This window comes from Hyperolius riggenbachi, chromosome 2 (assembly GCF_040937935.1).
Source record: "Hyperolius riggenbachi isolate aHypRig1 chromosome 2, aHypRig1.pri, whole genome shotgun sequence".
Lineage (NCBI taxonomy): Eukaryota > Metazoa > Chordata > Amphibia > Anura > Hyperoliidae > Hyperolius > Hyperolius riggenbachi.
The window spans coordinates 229,907,435-229,923,956 of record NC_090647.1 but is presented as its reverse complement, the minus strand read 5'-3'; positions in this window follow the sequence as shown (position 1 = coordinate 229,923,956).

Below are 16,522 nucleotides of genomic sequence, written 5' to 3'. Positions count from 1 at the left end.
AAATTCTGGGTTATATTCCACTTTAACGTGTAACATTCGTAGATAATGAGGACAATTCTATATAATGTTCAAGATCTGTTTTTGACATACATTAAGTATTCACAACTATAATATAAAGAATATCACAAAATACGAATAACTTTTTAATAAACAAAGTGGTAGTAATGAATGAAAAAACATACAAATTCACATTAATCCAGAAAATAGAGAATCTGAACTAACTAAAACCAGTAGCTGCTGTTCAGTTTCGTGGTAGGTTGCTTTATAATCAGCAGCTAGACTTATTGTTTGGCTGGATTTAATCCATTCTCTGGGATTGTGGATATTTCAGTGTATTCGAAGAATTTTTTCACTAATCTCTGTAAAGCAAAAATGAAGATAATCTTATTCACTTAAAAAGCCTCTCACACTAATGAATTTAGCAACATCTGAATCAATTATAGAGTGTTGTGAATTCTTCCTCATAACAAAATCCACAAATAAATCAATACACCTTAAAGCACACACATTTCCTAAACTGAGAGACTGCATGTTGCAATCAACCAAAGAACAGGAAAAAAGACGAATAGAAGAATGAAAGACTAGAAGAATAAATATGAGGAAGGTTTACAAATGAAAATACTGAAAGATAAAAAAATATACAAAAGAACAGATGTGAAGAAGTTCAGAGAAGAAGAAATATACACATATGAAGAAAAAAGTATATTTTTATTGTTTTAATAAAATATGGTTTGAGATGTTAATTTCAAATAAAGATTTACCATCAGCAATTTTATATAAATAGGTAAGGGTAACCCCTTACACCTATTTATCTGGGAGGAAGCAGGCATCTGGGGTCTCCTCATTAATAAAACGGACTTCCAGATTTGAACATAACTCACCCACAATACCTACTGCTACCTGTGTGGTGGAGATGAGGCCTTTGCCCATGACATGGCATGGGAAAATAGTGTTCAACAAAGGGGCGGGGTGTGTGGTCTGTAATTACTTTGGCGGACCTTGTATTCGTTGGTGAACACCAGCCTGCATGTGGGACCAGGGGTTCAAAATCCCAAGGGATAGCATGCTAGTGTTTTTATTATTTACCTTTGAATTAAAGAACAACAACAATTTTTGTTGACAAGAAAAGGCCCATGTTCATGAATGCTCAGTTCCATTTTGCCTCAGGTGAAATTGAATTTTGCTCTCTCCTGCTCCTTCATGTACCTTAATTACTGACTGTACACTGTACATCCATAAACAATTACTGACTGTACACTGTACATCCATAAACAATTACTGATTGTACACTGTACATCCATATACAATTACTGACTGTACATCCATTACTAATATTGATTTATAAAGTGCCAACATATTCTGTGGTGCTGTACAAAGTAAGAAACAAACACAAGGTACATAATAATACAGACAAATGGTATACACTAATACACAAAATGCAGATTTGGTACAAAATACAGAATTGGTACAAAATACTTTATTGGTAATTACAGTGACACAATGAACATGAATAAAATATGTAACAAATTCCAAGTCACAAAAGGGTGAGAGAGCCCTGCCTTTGTTAGCTTACAATGTAAAGGTATGGGGGGACAAGAGGTGGGATAGTATACAATATTCATACCTAGAGGCAGTGTGTTTTTGGGTTATTTAGTAGGAGTACTATCTTTTCACTTAGTAGGAGTACAATTTGGCCAGAGTTCCAAGAAGGGAATGGCGGAAGGTAGAGTGTATGCTTGCTGGAAAAATCGAGTTTTAAGGTAGCGTTAAAGATATCAAAGGTTGGAGAGTGACAGATATGTTGTGGCAGGAGATTGCAGAGGAGGGGTGAAGCTTGTGCAACATCTTATATACGTGAATGCAAGTAGGTGATTATAGAGGAGGACAAAAGAAAGTTGTGCAGATCTGAGATTGCAATTGAGTTGGTATATGGAAATTAATGAGGAGATGTACGGAGCGAGAGATTGAGGAGAGCTTTGTAGGTTAGGGTTAAGAGTTTGAAATGGAACCTCTGGTTAATTGGTACACAATGATGAGCTTGATAGAGAAGAGCAGCAGAGGAAGAGTGAGAAGAAAGATGCTCGACTCGAGCAGCCAAGTTCAGTACAGATTGGAGTGGTGCCAGTCTTTTGGTTGGTAGTCCACAAAGCAGTGTGTTACAATCAACCAGATATTATAAGAGCATGTATTAACATTTTTGTAGTGTCCTGAGTGAGAAAAGGTCAGATGCAAGATATGTTTTTGAGTTGGAGAGGACAGGAGCTGGTTAGGGAGTGATTGTGAGGAATAAAAGAGAGAGAGGAGTCAAATATTACCCCTAAGCACCGTACTTTGAGAAATTAAGTTATAGGGCTGTAATTAACATGCAGTGGGATGTGAAAGTTTGGGCAACCTTGTTAATCATCATGATTTTCCTGTATAAATTGTTGGTTGTTACGACAAAAAATGTCAGTTAAATATATTGTATACGAGACACACACAATGATATTTGAGAAGTGAAGTGACGGTTATTGGATTTACAGAAAATGTGCAATAATTGTTTTAAAAAAATTAGGCAGGTGCATAAATTTGGTCATTTTAGTAATTCTAAAGACCTTTAGAACTAATTATTGGAACTCAAGTTGGCTTGGTAAGCTAAGTGATCCCTGACCTACAAACACAGGTGAATCCAATTATGAGAAAGAATATTTAAGGGGGTCAATTGTAAGTTTCCCACCTTTTTTAATTCTCTCTGAAGAGTAGTAATATGGCGGTCTCAAAACAACTCTCAAATGACCTGAAGACAAAGATTGTTCACCATCATGGTTTAGGGGAAGGATACAGAAAGCTGTCTCAGAGATTTCAGCTGTCTGTTTCCACAGTTAGGAACATTTTGAGGAAATGGAATACCACAGGCTCAGTTCAAGTTAAGGCTTGAAGTGGCAGACCAAGACAAATCTTGGATAAACAGAAGTGACGAATGGTGAGAACAGTTAGAGTCAACCCACAGATCAGCACCGAAGACCTACAACATCTTGCTGCAGATGAAGTCACTGTGCATCGTTCAAGCATTCGGCCCACTTTACACAAGGAGTTGCTGTATGCGAGAGTGATGCAGAGGAAGCCTTTTCTCCACCCACAGCACAAACAGAGTCGCTTGAGGTAGCCAACTTCATTTTGGAATACGGTGCTGTGGACTGGTGAAACTAAAACTGAGTTATTTGGGCATAACAAGGGGCGTCATGCATGGAGGAAAAACAGCACAGCAATCTAAGAAAAAAACTGCTACCTACAGTAAGATATGGTGGTGTTTCCATCATGCTGTGGGGCTATGTGGCCAGTGCAGGGACTGGGAATTTTGTCAAAGTTGAGGTTGCATGGATTGCACTCAGTATCAGCAGATTCTGGAGACCAATGTCCAGGAATCAGTGATAAAGCTGAAGCTGCGCCGGGGCTGGATCTTTTAACAAGACAATGACCCTAAACACTGCTCAAAATCCACTAAGGCATTCATGCAGAGGAACAAGGACAGTGTTCTGAAATGGCCATATCAGTCCCCAGACCTGAATATAATTGAAAATCTGTGGTGTGAGTTAAAGAGAGCTGTCCATGCTCGGAAGCCATCAAAGCTGAATGAACTAGAGATGTTTTGTCCAGAGGAATGGTCCAAAATAGCTTTAAGCAGAATCCAGACTCTCATTGGAACCTACAGGAAGTGTTTAGAAGCTGTCATTTCTGCAAAAGGAGGATCTACTAAATATTGATTTCATTTGTTTTTTGCCTAATTTTGTTTAAACAATTATTGCACACATTCTGTAAATCCAATAAGCTTCATTTCACTTCTCAAATATCACTGTGTGTGTCTCCTATATGATATATTAAACTGACATTTTGTATCGTAACAACCAACGATTTATACAGGAAAATCATGATGATTAACAAGGTTGCCCAAACTTTCGCATCCCATTGTATATTGTTATATCAGGCAGAGAGCTGAACTGAGACAGTGGAAAAATGATTAGTTCATTTTACTCATACTAAGTGTTAAGAAGCGAGAGGTCATAAAAGAGGATATTGCAGACGAACTGTCACAATCTGCATCTGTTGATGACATTATGAACTGTCTGCATGAACTTGCTCTATTTCACCAGCAGATGTCCTTGTTCTCCTCTCTCAGGTGGTGGGCACGCCCTGGAACACAGACCTAGAGCCCGTTTTTAAATGGGCTTAGGCTTAGGTGCTAGTGTATATATAAAAACACTGCAAAGCCTCCTGAAAACACTTGCTTGCAAGAATATTGTCTTACGTTTATGCCTAATCATTGTTGCTTTTATTCATAGTGCTGTGCATGAGGTTAATGTACATTACTGGTTATGTTCCTTGTTTATACTACTACACTTGATTAATAAATTCCCATCATTCATTTATTCCTGGCCTTGGTTATTCAGTTATTTCCTGAACAGTGACATTTCCACTCTGTTGCAGGTCTTATGCATTGCTCATGTTATGTACCATATGCAATGCATGACTCCCTTTGCAAATCATAACACAAGCAGTCAGGAAGCGTACCTATTACCGGTATTCAGTCCCGTCAGAGTTAATTACTATTCCTCCTCCTGTCCGCCATGGATAGTGGGGGAAAGATGTAATTTAGCTGGCGGACAAATTATAGTGTTATTTTAGTACTTTGTGCCCAAATTACTCACTGAGTGCTGCTATAGCTGTAATTCCTATTATGGCCTATGGTGGCGCCGGCTGCGCCTAAATCTCCTGCGCTGCTTTTACAGCATTCAGTCAGGAACATGTGAGAGGTTGGAGTTAAGATCAGGGGCTAAGTTGTGTATGATATTCATATAAGTGTATTAAAATCCAAATGAGTTGAGTAGCCTTCCTGGCGGTATTGACGAGCCTGGCTCATCCAGCAGAAACATGCTGAAAGCGGTATTGACGAGCTGAGCTCGTCAATACTGCAAAGGAGATTTCCTGTGTGTCTGCCCTGCCGGCTTCACTTTTCCCTCATCAGAGGTATTCCCCAGGATGGCTGGATGCCTGACTGCACGCTCGGGGAGCGATCTGTGCTACCCCCAGCATCCAGAACTAGCATCCAGCCACCCTGGGGAATCCCTGGGCAGCGGATCAGCGGGGCAGAGTTCTGCAGGGCTGGCGGGGGCTCCCCCTTTTATGCGGGGGGTCCCTTTCTGTATGGGTGTTGTCCCCCTTCTGTGCGGGCTGGTGGCCAGGCGGGGGCTCTTCCTCTATGCGGTGGGCGGGGGGTCCCTTCTGTACGGGCTGGTGGCCGGGCCGGGACTCCCCCACTCTATGGGGGGAGTCCCCTTCTATGCGGGCGGGCTGTGGGTGGCCTCTCTCCCTTCCTCGTACCATCTCCTGTCCCTCCATCCCAATCCCCTCTTCTTCAAACCCCCCCGATCTGAAGCCCTTTGAGGTCTACTCACCCGATGGCTCTCTCCAGCGGCAGCAGCAGCACTTCCTCCTCCATCGCCGAAGTCCCGGTCTATGTATTTACAGTACAAGGCTTGGTGACGTCACCAAGCCTCGTACTGTAACTCACAGAGAACGAGACTTCGGCGATGGAGGAGGAAGTGCTGCTGCCGCCGCTGGAGAGAGCCCTCAGGTGAGTAGACCTCAAAGGGCTTCAGATCGGGGGGGTTGAAGAAGAGGGGATCGGGAGGGAGAGGAGATGGTACGAGGGAGGGAGAGAGGCCACCCACAGCCCGCCTGCATAGAAGGGGACTCCCCCCATAGAGGGGGAGTCCCTGCCCGGCCACTAGCCCATACAGAAGGGACCCCCCGCCCACCGCATAGAGGGGGAGCCCCCGCCCGGTCACCAGCCCGCACAGAAGGGGGACAAGTCCCATACAGAAAGGGACCCCCCCGCCGCATGGAAGGGACCCCCACCGCCCACCACATAGAGGGGGAGCCCCCCACAGAGGGGCTTCAGACGGGGGAGCAGGGAATCGGGAGGGGGGACACATCTGGCAACCTATTACTGGCTACACATCTGGCTACACACCTGGCTACCAATAACTGGCTACACACCTGGCTACCCATAACTGGCTACACACCTGACTACCCTTACATCTGGTTTCCTATACATCTGGCTATACACCTGACTACCCTTACATCTGGCTCCCTATACATCTGGCTACCTAAAACCTGGCTACACATCTGTCTGCCTATATACCTGGCTACACATCTGGCTACCTATATACCTGGCTACACATCTTGGTCTTATACTCACCATTGGTGTGCTGATCCCTCGTCGCGTACCTCTGGTTGCTTACCCAGTGCCTTCTTCCATGTCCCTTGCAGATTTTACTTCTCCCTCGGCGATGACATGTCCCCCACCGATCTGCGTTGATGACACCAGGGTCACACAGCGTCATCAACATCTTGCAGCAAACACTTTTTTTTAATTGAATTCAATACAATAACCTGTACTGCACTGTAACGCCAGGGTGGTTAAGTTGCCAAGACCTTGCATGCAGATGGAAAAGAGGAGGGGGCCAAGGACAAAGCCTTGAGGTACCCCCACAGACAAAGGTTGTGGAGAAGAGATCTGATCTGAATAAGAGACTTTAAAAGACCTTCCATAGAGATAGAAAGATATCCAGGAGAGAGCAAAGCCCTTTATGCCTACGGATGAAAGTATCTGTAGGAGTAAGATGTGGTCGACTGTATCAAATGCTGATCACAGGTCAAGAAGGATGAGTATGGAATAATGGCCTTTTAATTAAGCTGTAAGAAAATTATTGGCCACTTTAGTAAGAGCTGTTTCTGTGGAGTGGTTAGAGTGAAAGCCAGAGAAGTGACATAAAAAGTGTTAAGCCTTGTGCACACACCATTTAGTTCATATAAAAAGTAGCCAGTCAGAACCACCTCTTCTCAGAATCTTGTGTATGTATGGTAGTCATTAACCCTTCTCAATGCATTGGTGATAGATCTGGGCTACAGTTCGAGTGCAGGCTGAGAGCATTGTTATCCTCCTTACCTGGCCCACTCTGTAGTGTATATCACATAAAGAAAAGCAAGTATGGCACTCTTGTGATGCTCATTTATTGTCCAAGGTAGCACTGGTATAATCATAAAGTTGTCCACAAACACTGTACGTGCTGGATGTGCAAGCAGATCATCCCTTCTCCCTGTTCTGTAGCAACAGAGCACATTGCTAACACATAGCCCAGTGATGTGTCTGTACAAAACCCAGTCCCAAACTGTCACCTGCAAGAACTGAGTCCCCAGAACTGAGGACAACAGTAATTGTGCATGTGTACACAACTGAAGCCTGGTTTAAGATAACACTAGTTCTGGTAGTGGCTGTTGTCTCACATATAGCTCACATTGTGATGGTCATGAAATCAATAAACAGATGTCACGTCACCTCAGACTAGCTATAGTTTCTGTTTGTTAGAAAGGGTTTGCTCATCCCTTGTACTATTTTCACAGTTATATTTATGAATTATCACTATATTATGCGGTCATGTAAGTATTTTACTTTCTAAAGTATCATGGAAGACTAGTGCTACATAATGTAATAATAATAATATACTGGAGTAAACCAAAGAATTTTGATCTAGGAAAAACAATTCAGGTGTTGCCATGCCACAAAACCCCCGGGAAAAGTCAAAACCTACTATTTATGTCACAATGAGTCTTCACTGTGGTACATACTATGTGGCATAGAAGGTGCACAGGTTGTTTGAGTATTTGCTGATTTTAGTTTTCCCCCTTAAAGTAAACCCAATGTGAAAATAAACTGATGAGATAAACAGTTGTAGTTATACTCCTACTCCTCAAAATGAAAAATGTAAAATGTAAACATCTACAAAGTAGACTGAATGTTTATTGTCTCTGCTTAATAGTAGTGTCTCAATTAGTGTTGGGCGAACACCTGGATGTTCGGGTTCGCGAACGTTCGCCGAACATGGCCGCGATGTTCGGGTGTTCGCGCCGAACTCCGAACATAATGGAAGTCAATGGGGACCCGAACTTTCGTGCTTTGTAAAGCTTCCTTACATGCTACATACCCCAAATTTGCAGGGTATGTGCACTTTGGGAGTGGGTACAAGAGGAAAATTGATTGTAAAGTTTCAAAGGAAAAACTGTCTTTTAAATGCGGAAAATGTCATGTTTCTTTGCACAGGTAACATGCTTTTTGTCGCCATGCAGTCATAAATGTAATACAGAGAAGAGGTTCCAGGAAAAGGGACCGGTAATGCTAACCCAGCACCAGCAGCAGCACACGTGATGGAACAGGAGGAGGGCGGCGCAGGAGGAGAAGGCCACGCTTTGAGACACAACCCAGGCCTTGTATGAGGACAAGAAGCGTGCGGATAGCAATGCTTTTTGCCGCCATGCAGTCATAAATGTAATACAGATGAGAGGTTCAATAAACAGGGACCGGCAACGCTAACCCAGCAGCAGCAGCAGCAGCACACGTGATGGAACAGGAGGAGGAGAAGGGCACGCTTTTTGAGACACAACAACCCAGGCCGTGCATGAGGACAAGAAGCGTGCGGATAGCATGCATTTTGCCGCCATGCAGTCATAAATGTAATAAAGATAAGAGGTTCCATAAACAGGGACCGGAAACGCTAACCCAGCAGCAGCAGCACACGTGATGGAACAGGAGGAGGCGCAGGAGGAGAAGGCCACGCTTTGAGACACAACAACCCAGGCCTTGCATGAGGACAAGAAGCGTGCGGATAGCATGCTTTTTACCGCCATGCAGTCATAAATGTAATAAAGATAAGAGGTTCCATAAACAGGGACCAGAAACGCTAACCCAGCAGCAGCAGCACACGTGATGGAACAGGAGGAGGCGCAGGAGGAGAAGGCCACGCTTTCAGACACAACAACCCAGGCCTTGCATGAGGACAAGAAGCGTGTGGATAGCATGCTTTTTACCGCCATGCAGTCATAAATGTAATAAAGATAAGAGGTTCCATAAACAGGGACCGGAAACGCTAACCCAGCAGCAGCAGCACACGTGATGGAACAGGAGGAGGCGCAGGAGGAGAAGGCCACGCTTTGAGACACAACAACCCAGGCCTTGCATGAGGACAAGAAGCGTGCGGATAGCATGCTTTTTACCGCCATGCAGTCATAAATGTAATAAAGATAAGAGGTTCCATAAACAGGGACCGGCAATGCTAACCCAGCAGCAGCAGCACACGTGATGGAACAGGAGGAGGTGCAGGAGGAGAAGGCCACGCTTTGAGACACAACAACCCAGGCCTTGCATGAGGACAAGAAGCGTGTGGATAGCATGCTTTTTACCGCCATGCAGTCATAAATGTAATAAAGATAAGAGGTTCCATAAACAGGGACCGGAAACGCTAACCCAGCAGCAGCAGCACACGTGATGGAACAGGAGGAGGCGCAGGAGGAGAAGGCCACGCTTTGAGACACAACAACCCAGGCCTTGCATGAGGACAAGAAGCGTGCGGATAGCATGCATTTTGCCGCCATGCAGTCATAAATGTAATAAAGATAAGAGGTTCCATAAACAGGGACCGGCAATGCTAACCCAGCAGCAGCAGCACACGTGATGGAACAGGAGGAGGTGCAGGAGGAGAAGGCCACGCTTTGAGACACAACAACCCAGGCCTTGCATGAGGACAAGAAGCGTGCGGATAGCATGCTTTTTACCACCATGCAGTCATAAATGTAATAAAGATAAGAGGTTCCATAAACAGGGACCGGAAACGCTAACCCAGCAGCAGCAGCAGCACACGTGATGGAACAGGAGGAGGCGCAGGAGGAGAAGGCCACGCTTTGAGACACAACAACCCAGGCCTTGCATGAGGACAAGAAGCGTGCGGATAGCATGCATTTTGCCGCCATGCAGTCATAAATGTAATAAAGATAAGAGGTTCCATAAACAGGGACCGGAAACGCTAACCCAGCAGCAGCACACGTGATGGAACAGGAGCAGGCGCAGGAGGAGAAGGCCACGCTTTTTGAGACACAACAACCCAGGCCTTGCATGAGGACAAAAAGCGTGCGGATATAGCAATGCTTTTTGCCGCCATGCAGTCATAAATGTAATACAGATGAGAGGTTCTGTAACAAGGGACCGGCAACGCTAACCCATCACAGATGTTCATTGTTCATGTTACTTGGTTGGGGTCCTGGAGTGTTGCGTAGTCGTTTCCAATCCAGGATTGATTCATTTTAATTTGAGTCAGACGGTCTGCATTTTCTGTGGAGAGGCGGATACACCGATCTGTGACGATGCCTCCGGCAGCACTGCAACAGCGTTCCGACATAACGCTGGCTGCCGGGCAAGCCAGCACCTCTATTGCGTACATTGTCAGTTCGTGCCAGGTGTCTAGCTTCGATACCCAATAGTTGAAGGGTGCAGATGGATTGTTCAACACAGCTACGCCATCTGACATGTAGTCCTTGACCATCTTCTCCAGGCGATCGGTGTTGGAGGTGGATGTGCACGCTTGCTGTTCTGTGGGCTGCTGCATGGGTGTCAGAAAATTTTCCCACTCCAAGGACACTGCCGATACCATTCCCTTTTGTGCACTAGCTGCGGCTTGTGTTGTTTGCTGCTCTCCTGGTCGTCCTGGGTTTGCGGAAGTCAGTCTGTTGGCGTACAACTGGCTAGAGGAGGCGGAGGATGTCAATCTCCTCTCTAAAGTCTCCACAAGCGCCTGCTGGTATTCTTCCATTTTGACCTGTCTGACTCTTTCTTCAAGCAGTTTTGGAACATTGTGTTTGTACCGTGGATCCAGAAGGGTATAAACCCAGTAATTGGTGTTGTCCTGAATGCGCACAATGCGTGGGTCGCGTTCAATGCAGTCTAGCATGAATTGAGCCATGTGTGCCAGAGTCCTGCCAGAACCATCATCATCCTCGTGTGGGCGTTGTGATTGTTGCGATGCATCATAGTCGTCACCTTCTTCCTGGTCTGCTTCTGCTGACCATTCGCGCTGAATTGTGGAAGTCCAACGTGCACCGCTCTGGCCCTCGTCAGTGGTGGCATGAAATTCCTGCTCCAACTCCAGCTGTTCCTCCTCCTCTTCTTCGTCATAGCTGCTGGGGCCAGCGTTTCCTGAGGCAGATAGCCTGATGTTGGTACCATCACGCTGATCGTTTTCTCCTTCTGATTCCCCCTGTTGCATCATGACAGCTGTTTCCTTGATTTTCAACATTGACCTCTTCAGTAAACACAGCAGTGGTATGGTAATGCTGACTGAAGAGTTGTCACTGCTCACAAGCAATGTGGATTGCTCAAACAGCAAGCGATGGTGGGGGAGATTGAAGCGCTCCTGCATCTTGGCGAGTGCCCCCGAAGCAGTACTGGAATTTCTACAATGCTTGGCCACTCGTCGCACCTTCAACAGAAGATCGGCCACGCCTGGGTATGTCCTCAGGAACCGCTGAACTACTAGGTTCATCACGTGCGCCAGGCAAGGGATGTGTGTCAGCTTAGCCGACCTTAAAGCGCGAATGAGATTACTCCCATTATCACACACAACCATGCCCGGTTTCAGGTCCAGCGGTGCCAGCCACAAATCCGTCTGTTCCTTTATTCCCCTCCAAATTTCCTCCCCTGTGTGCTGCTTATCCCCAAGGCAGATCAGCTTCAGCAACGCTTGCTGACGCATGCCAACAGCTGTGCTGCACTGCTTCCACGATCCTACTGCTGCTGGTGCTGGGTTAGCGTTTCCGGATGAGGTACAGCTTTGCGATGCGTTGGAGGAGAAGGAGTCAGAGAGGTAGGTGCTGCTGTTGTTATCCAGTGGGAGGGACGGCGGTGCAGCTGTTTGCGGCGTGGGCAACACCCGCGCCGTAGCAGGTGAGGAATGGCTGCCAGGCTCCACAAGGTTCACCCAGTGCGCGGTAAGGGAGATGTATCAACCCTGGCCGAACGCACTCGTCCAGGTGTCAGTGGTGAGGTGAACCTTGCAGGCAACGGCATTCTTCAAGCTTCGGGTTATTTTGCTGACCACATGCTCATGCAACTCAGGCACTGCAGAGCGCGCAAACTGGTAGTGGCTGGGAACCACGTAACGTGGGATGGCCACTGACATCATGCCCTTGAAGCTGTTTGTCTCCACCACTCGATATGGCAGCATTTCGCAGGCCAGAAGCTTGGCTATGCTGGCTGTTACTGCCACGGCCCGGGGGTCATTTGCTGGCAATTTCCTCTTGCGCTCAAACATCTCCGAGACAGACAACTGAACCGTAGGGCTGCACACTGAAGGGCTGTTGGTTGTTGTGTTTGATGAACACTGGGAGACCTCAAGAGCACTACTTCGGAAAGTGACAGTGTCAGCGTTGTCTGATGTTTGTGAATGTTGTGAACCACGCAATGGCTGGGCTACTGCTGCTGCTGAGGCGGGTCTGGTGGTGAGTCTGGTGACCCCAAGGGAGGCAGTGTTGCTGGTACCCTGTCCTGCCGCGTTTGCCCACAGAGTGGGATGTTTGGATAGCATGTGGCGGCTCATGCTGGTGGTGGAGAGGTTGTTAACACTTTTCCCCCTGCTCAGGCGGGTCTTGCACACCTTGCAAATCGCCATGGTACCATCCTCAGTGCAGTCTTCAAAGAAAGCCCAGACTTTGGAGCACCTGCTTTGCTGGCGATTTCTGTTTGCGCCTCTTTTGCGTCTCAAAGGAACTTCCACGCTTGTGGTGCCTGAAATTTCGTGCCGCCTACCTTGTGGCACAAGGCGAACTCGTGCAGCAGTGGGTTCTTCAACAGACTCATCTGTGCTGCTACAACGGCGATGTTCTCGTTCACATACAAAATCTGGGTCTATGTCCACATTGTCCATACCCTCCTCTTCCATCTCCTGAAACTCGTCATATGTCATTGTGGGGGGCCGCCGCCGTGGAGTAGAGCTCCCCAGAACAACTCACTCCAACGTCGTCTTCCAGATCTTCTCGGCCGACCTCCTGCAATTGCAACCCCTCCTGCCCAACTTGCTCTGGGATTTGGGTTTCAAAGTCCTCGGACTCGCCTTGTATTTCAGTGCGCGGTGCATTTCCCACAGTTAATGGTTGTGAATCCGGGCACAACATTTCTGGCTGTTCCTCCATTGACCTTTCAAAGGTGGAAGTTTGTTGGGCTGGGAATAGCTCCTGCGAATACCCCATTGTGTCCTGAGGTAATTCTTCGGCCTGGTTATCTGGCAGTTGTGTGCGTGGTGTCGCTGCCGGTTGTGTCAGCTTTGTGCCCACTGGCTCCTTGTAACTGGCTGAGGACTCGGACCTCGTGCGTGATGTGCTGGTGCTGCTTAACCCACTGCTGGACGCTTGAGAGGTCATCCAAGTAATTATCTGGTCCTGTTATTTTGGATTTGTGAGGGTTGTTGTCCTGGACAACATGGGCGGTATTGAGTGGGTTTTCTTGGGTGCTCCCCTGTGGCCTGTACGTGAACCGTCAGGGGAAACACCTCTTCCCTTGCCCCTCCCTCTTTCACCGGATTTCTTTCTCATTTCACTTATCCTTAAAGTACACGCTGACTGGCAGCAGTACAGTGGCAGTACAGAAATGCTATACAGTGGTGGGTGAGCGGTGTACCACTATTGCCAGCAGCGACACAGAGCACAATGCTATACAGTGCCGGGTGAGCGGTGTACCACTATTGCCTGCAGCGACACAGAGCACAATGCTATACAGTGGCGGGTGAGCGGTGTACTACTGTTCCCAGCAGACACAGTGGCAGTAAACACAATGCTATATAGTGCTGGGTGAGCGGTGTACACAGAGTGGCAGTAAACACAATGCTATATAGTGTGGCTGAGCGAGCGGTGTACTACTGTTCCCAGCAGCGACACAGAGCACAATGCTATACAGTGCTGGGTGAGCGGTGTACCACTATTGCCAGCAGCGACACAGAGCACAATGCTATGCAGTGGCGGGTGAGCGGTGTACTACTGTTCCCAGCAGACACAGAGTGGCAGTAAACACAATGCTATATAGTGCTGGGTGAGCGGTGTACACAGAGTGGCAGTAAACACAATGCTATATAGTGTGGCTGAGCGAGCGGTGTACTTCTGTTCCCAGCAGCGAGTCAGAGCACAATGCTATATATAGTGCTGGGTGAGCGGTGTACACAGAGTGGCAGTAAACACAATGCTATATAGTGTGGCTGAGCGAGCGGTGTACTACTTTTTCCAGCAGACACAGAGTGGCAGTAAACACAATGCTATATATAGTGCTGGGTGAGCGGTGTACACAGAGTGGCAGTAAACACAATGCTATATAGTGTGGCTGAGCGAGCGGTGTACTACTGTTCCCAGCAGCGAGTCAGAGCACAATGCTATACAGTGCTGGGTGAGCGGTGTACCACTATTGCCAGCAGCGACACAGAGCACAATGCTATGCAGTGGCGGGTGAGCGGTGTACTACTGTTCCCAGCAGACACAGAGTGGCAGTAAACACAATGCTATATATAGTGCTGGGTGAGTGGTGTACACAGAGTGGCAGTAAACACAATGCTATATAGTGTGGCTGAGCGAGCGGTGTACTACTGTTCCCAGCAGACACAGAGTGGCAGTAAACACAATGCTATATATAGTGCTGGGTGAGCGGTGTACACAGAGTGGCAGTAAACACAATGCTATATAGTGTGGCTGAGCGAGCGGTGTACTACTGTTCCCAGCAGACACAGAGTGGCAGTAAACACAATGCTATATAGTGTGGCTGAGCGAGCGGTGTACTACTGTTCCCAGCAGCGAGTCAGAGCACAATGCTATACAGTGCTGGGTGAGCGGTGTACCACTATTGCCAGCAGCGACACAGAGCACAATGCTATGCAGTGGCGGGTGAGCGGTGTACTACTGTTCCCAGCAGACACAGAGTGGCAGTAAACACAATGCTATATATAGTGCTGGGTGAGTGGTGTACACAGAGTGGCAGTAAACACAATGCTATATAGTGTGGCTGAGCGAGCGGTGTACTACTGTTCCCAGCAGACACAGAGTGGCAGTAAACACAATGCTATATATAGTGCTGGGTGAGCGGTGTACACAGAGTGGCAGTAAACACAATGCTATATAGTGTGGCTGAGCGAGCGGTGTACTACTGTTCCCAGCAGACACAGAGTGGCAGTAAACACAATGCTATATAGTGTGGCTGAGCGAGCGGTGTACTACTGTTCCCAGCAGACACAGAGTGGCAGTAAACACAATGCTATATAGTGTGGCTGAGCGAGCGGTGTACTACTGTTCCTAGCAGACACAGAGTGGCAGTAAACACAATGCTATATAGTGTGGCTGAACGAGCGGTGTACTACTGTTCCCAGCAGACACAGAGTGGCAGTAAACACAATGCTATATAGTGTGGCTGAGCGAGCGGTGTACTACTGTTCCCAGCAGACACAGAGTGGCAGTAAACACAATGCTATATAGTGTGGCTGAGCGAGCGGTGTACTACTGTTCCCAGCAGACACAGAGTGGCAGTAAACACAATGCTATATAGTGTGGCTGAACGAGCGGTGTACTACTGTTCCCAGCAGACACAGAGTGGCAGTAAACACAATGCTATATATAGTGCTGGGTGAGCGGTGTACACAGAGTGGCAGTAAACACAATGCTATATAGTGTGGCTGAGCGAGCGGTGTACTACTGTTCCCAGCAGACACAGAATGGCAGTAAACACAATGCTATATAGTGTGGCTGATCGAGCGGTGTACTACTGTTCCCAGCAGACACAGAGTGGCAGTAAACACAATGCTATATAGTGTGGCTGAGCGAGCGGTGTACTACTGCTCCCAGCAGACACAGAGTGGGAGTAAACACAATGCTATATAGTGTGGCTGAACGAGCGGTGTACTACTGTTCCCAGCAGACACAGAGTGGCAGTAAACACAATGCTATATATAGTGCTGGGTGAGCGGTGTACACAGAGTGGCAGTAAACACAATGCTATATAGTGTGGCTGAGCGAGCGGTGTACTACTGTTCCCAGCAGCGACACAGAGCACAATGCTATACAGTGGTTTTGAGCGGTGTACACAGAGTGGCAGTAAACACAATGCTATATAGTGTGGCTGAGCGGTGTACTACGGTTCCCAGCAGCGACACAATGACTGGGGGGGACCCTGGCTAGTCCGGCTGGAGAGAGAACTACCCTGCCTGCCTACCCAAAGCTAAACCCACAGACAAATGGCGGAGAAATGACGTGGCGTTCGGGTCCGAACCACGTGACCCGTTCGGCCAATCACAGCGCTAGCCGAACGTTCGGGGAACGTTCGGCCATGCGCTCTTAGTTCGGCCATGTGGCCGAACGGTTTGGCCGAACACCATCAGGTGTTCGGCCGAACTCGAACATCACCCGAACAGGGTGATGTTCTGCAGAACCCAAACAGTGGCGAACACTGTTTGCCCAACACTAGTCTCAATAGACACTCTCCCAGAGTTAAAATACATGAACTATAACTATTGACCTTTTTCTATCTCAACCACCGCAAGGTGGTACTTGTTGCTCACAAGTTGGACTGATTTTCCTCTTATTGGCTCTGTTAGGGCCCATTTCCACTATAGCTGAATTCACAGCGTTTCCA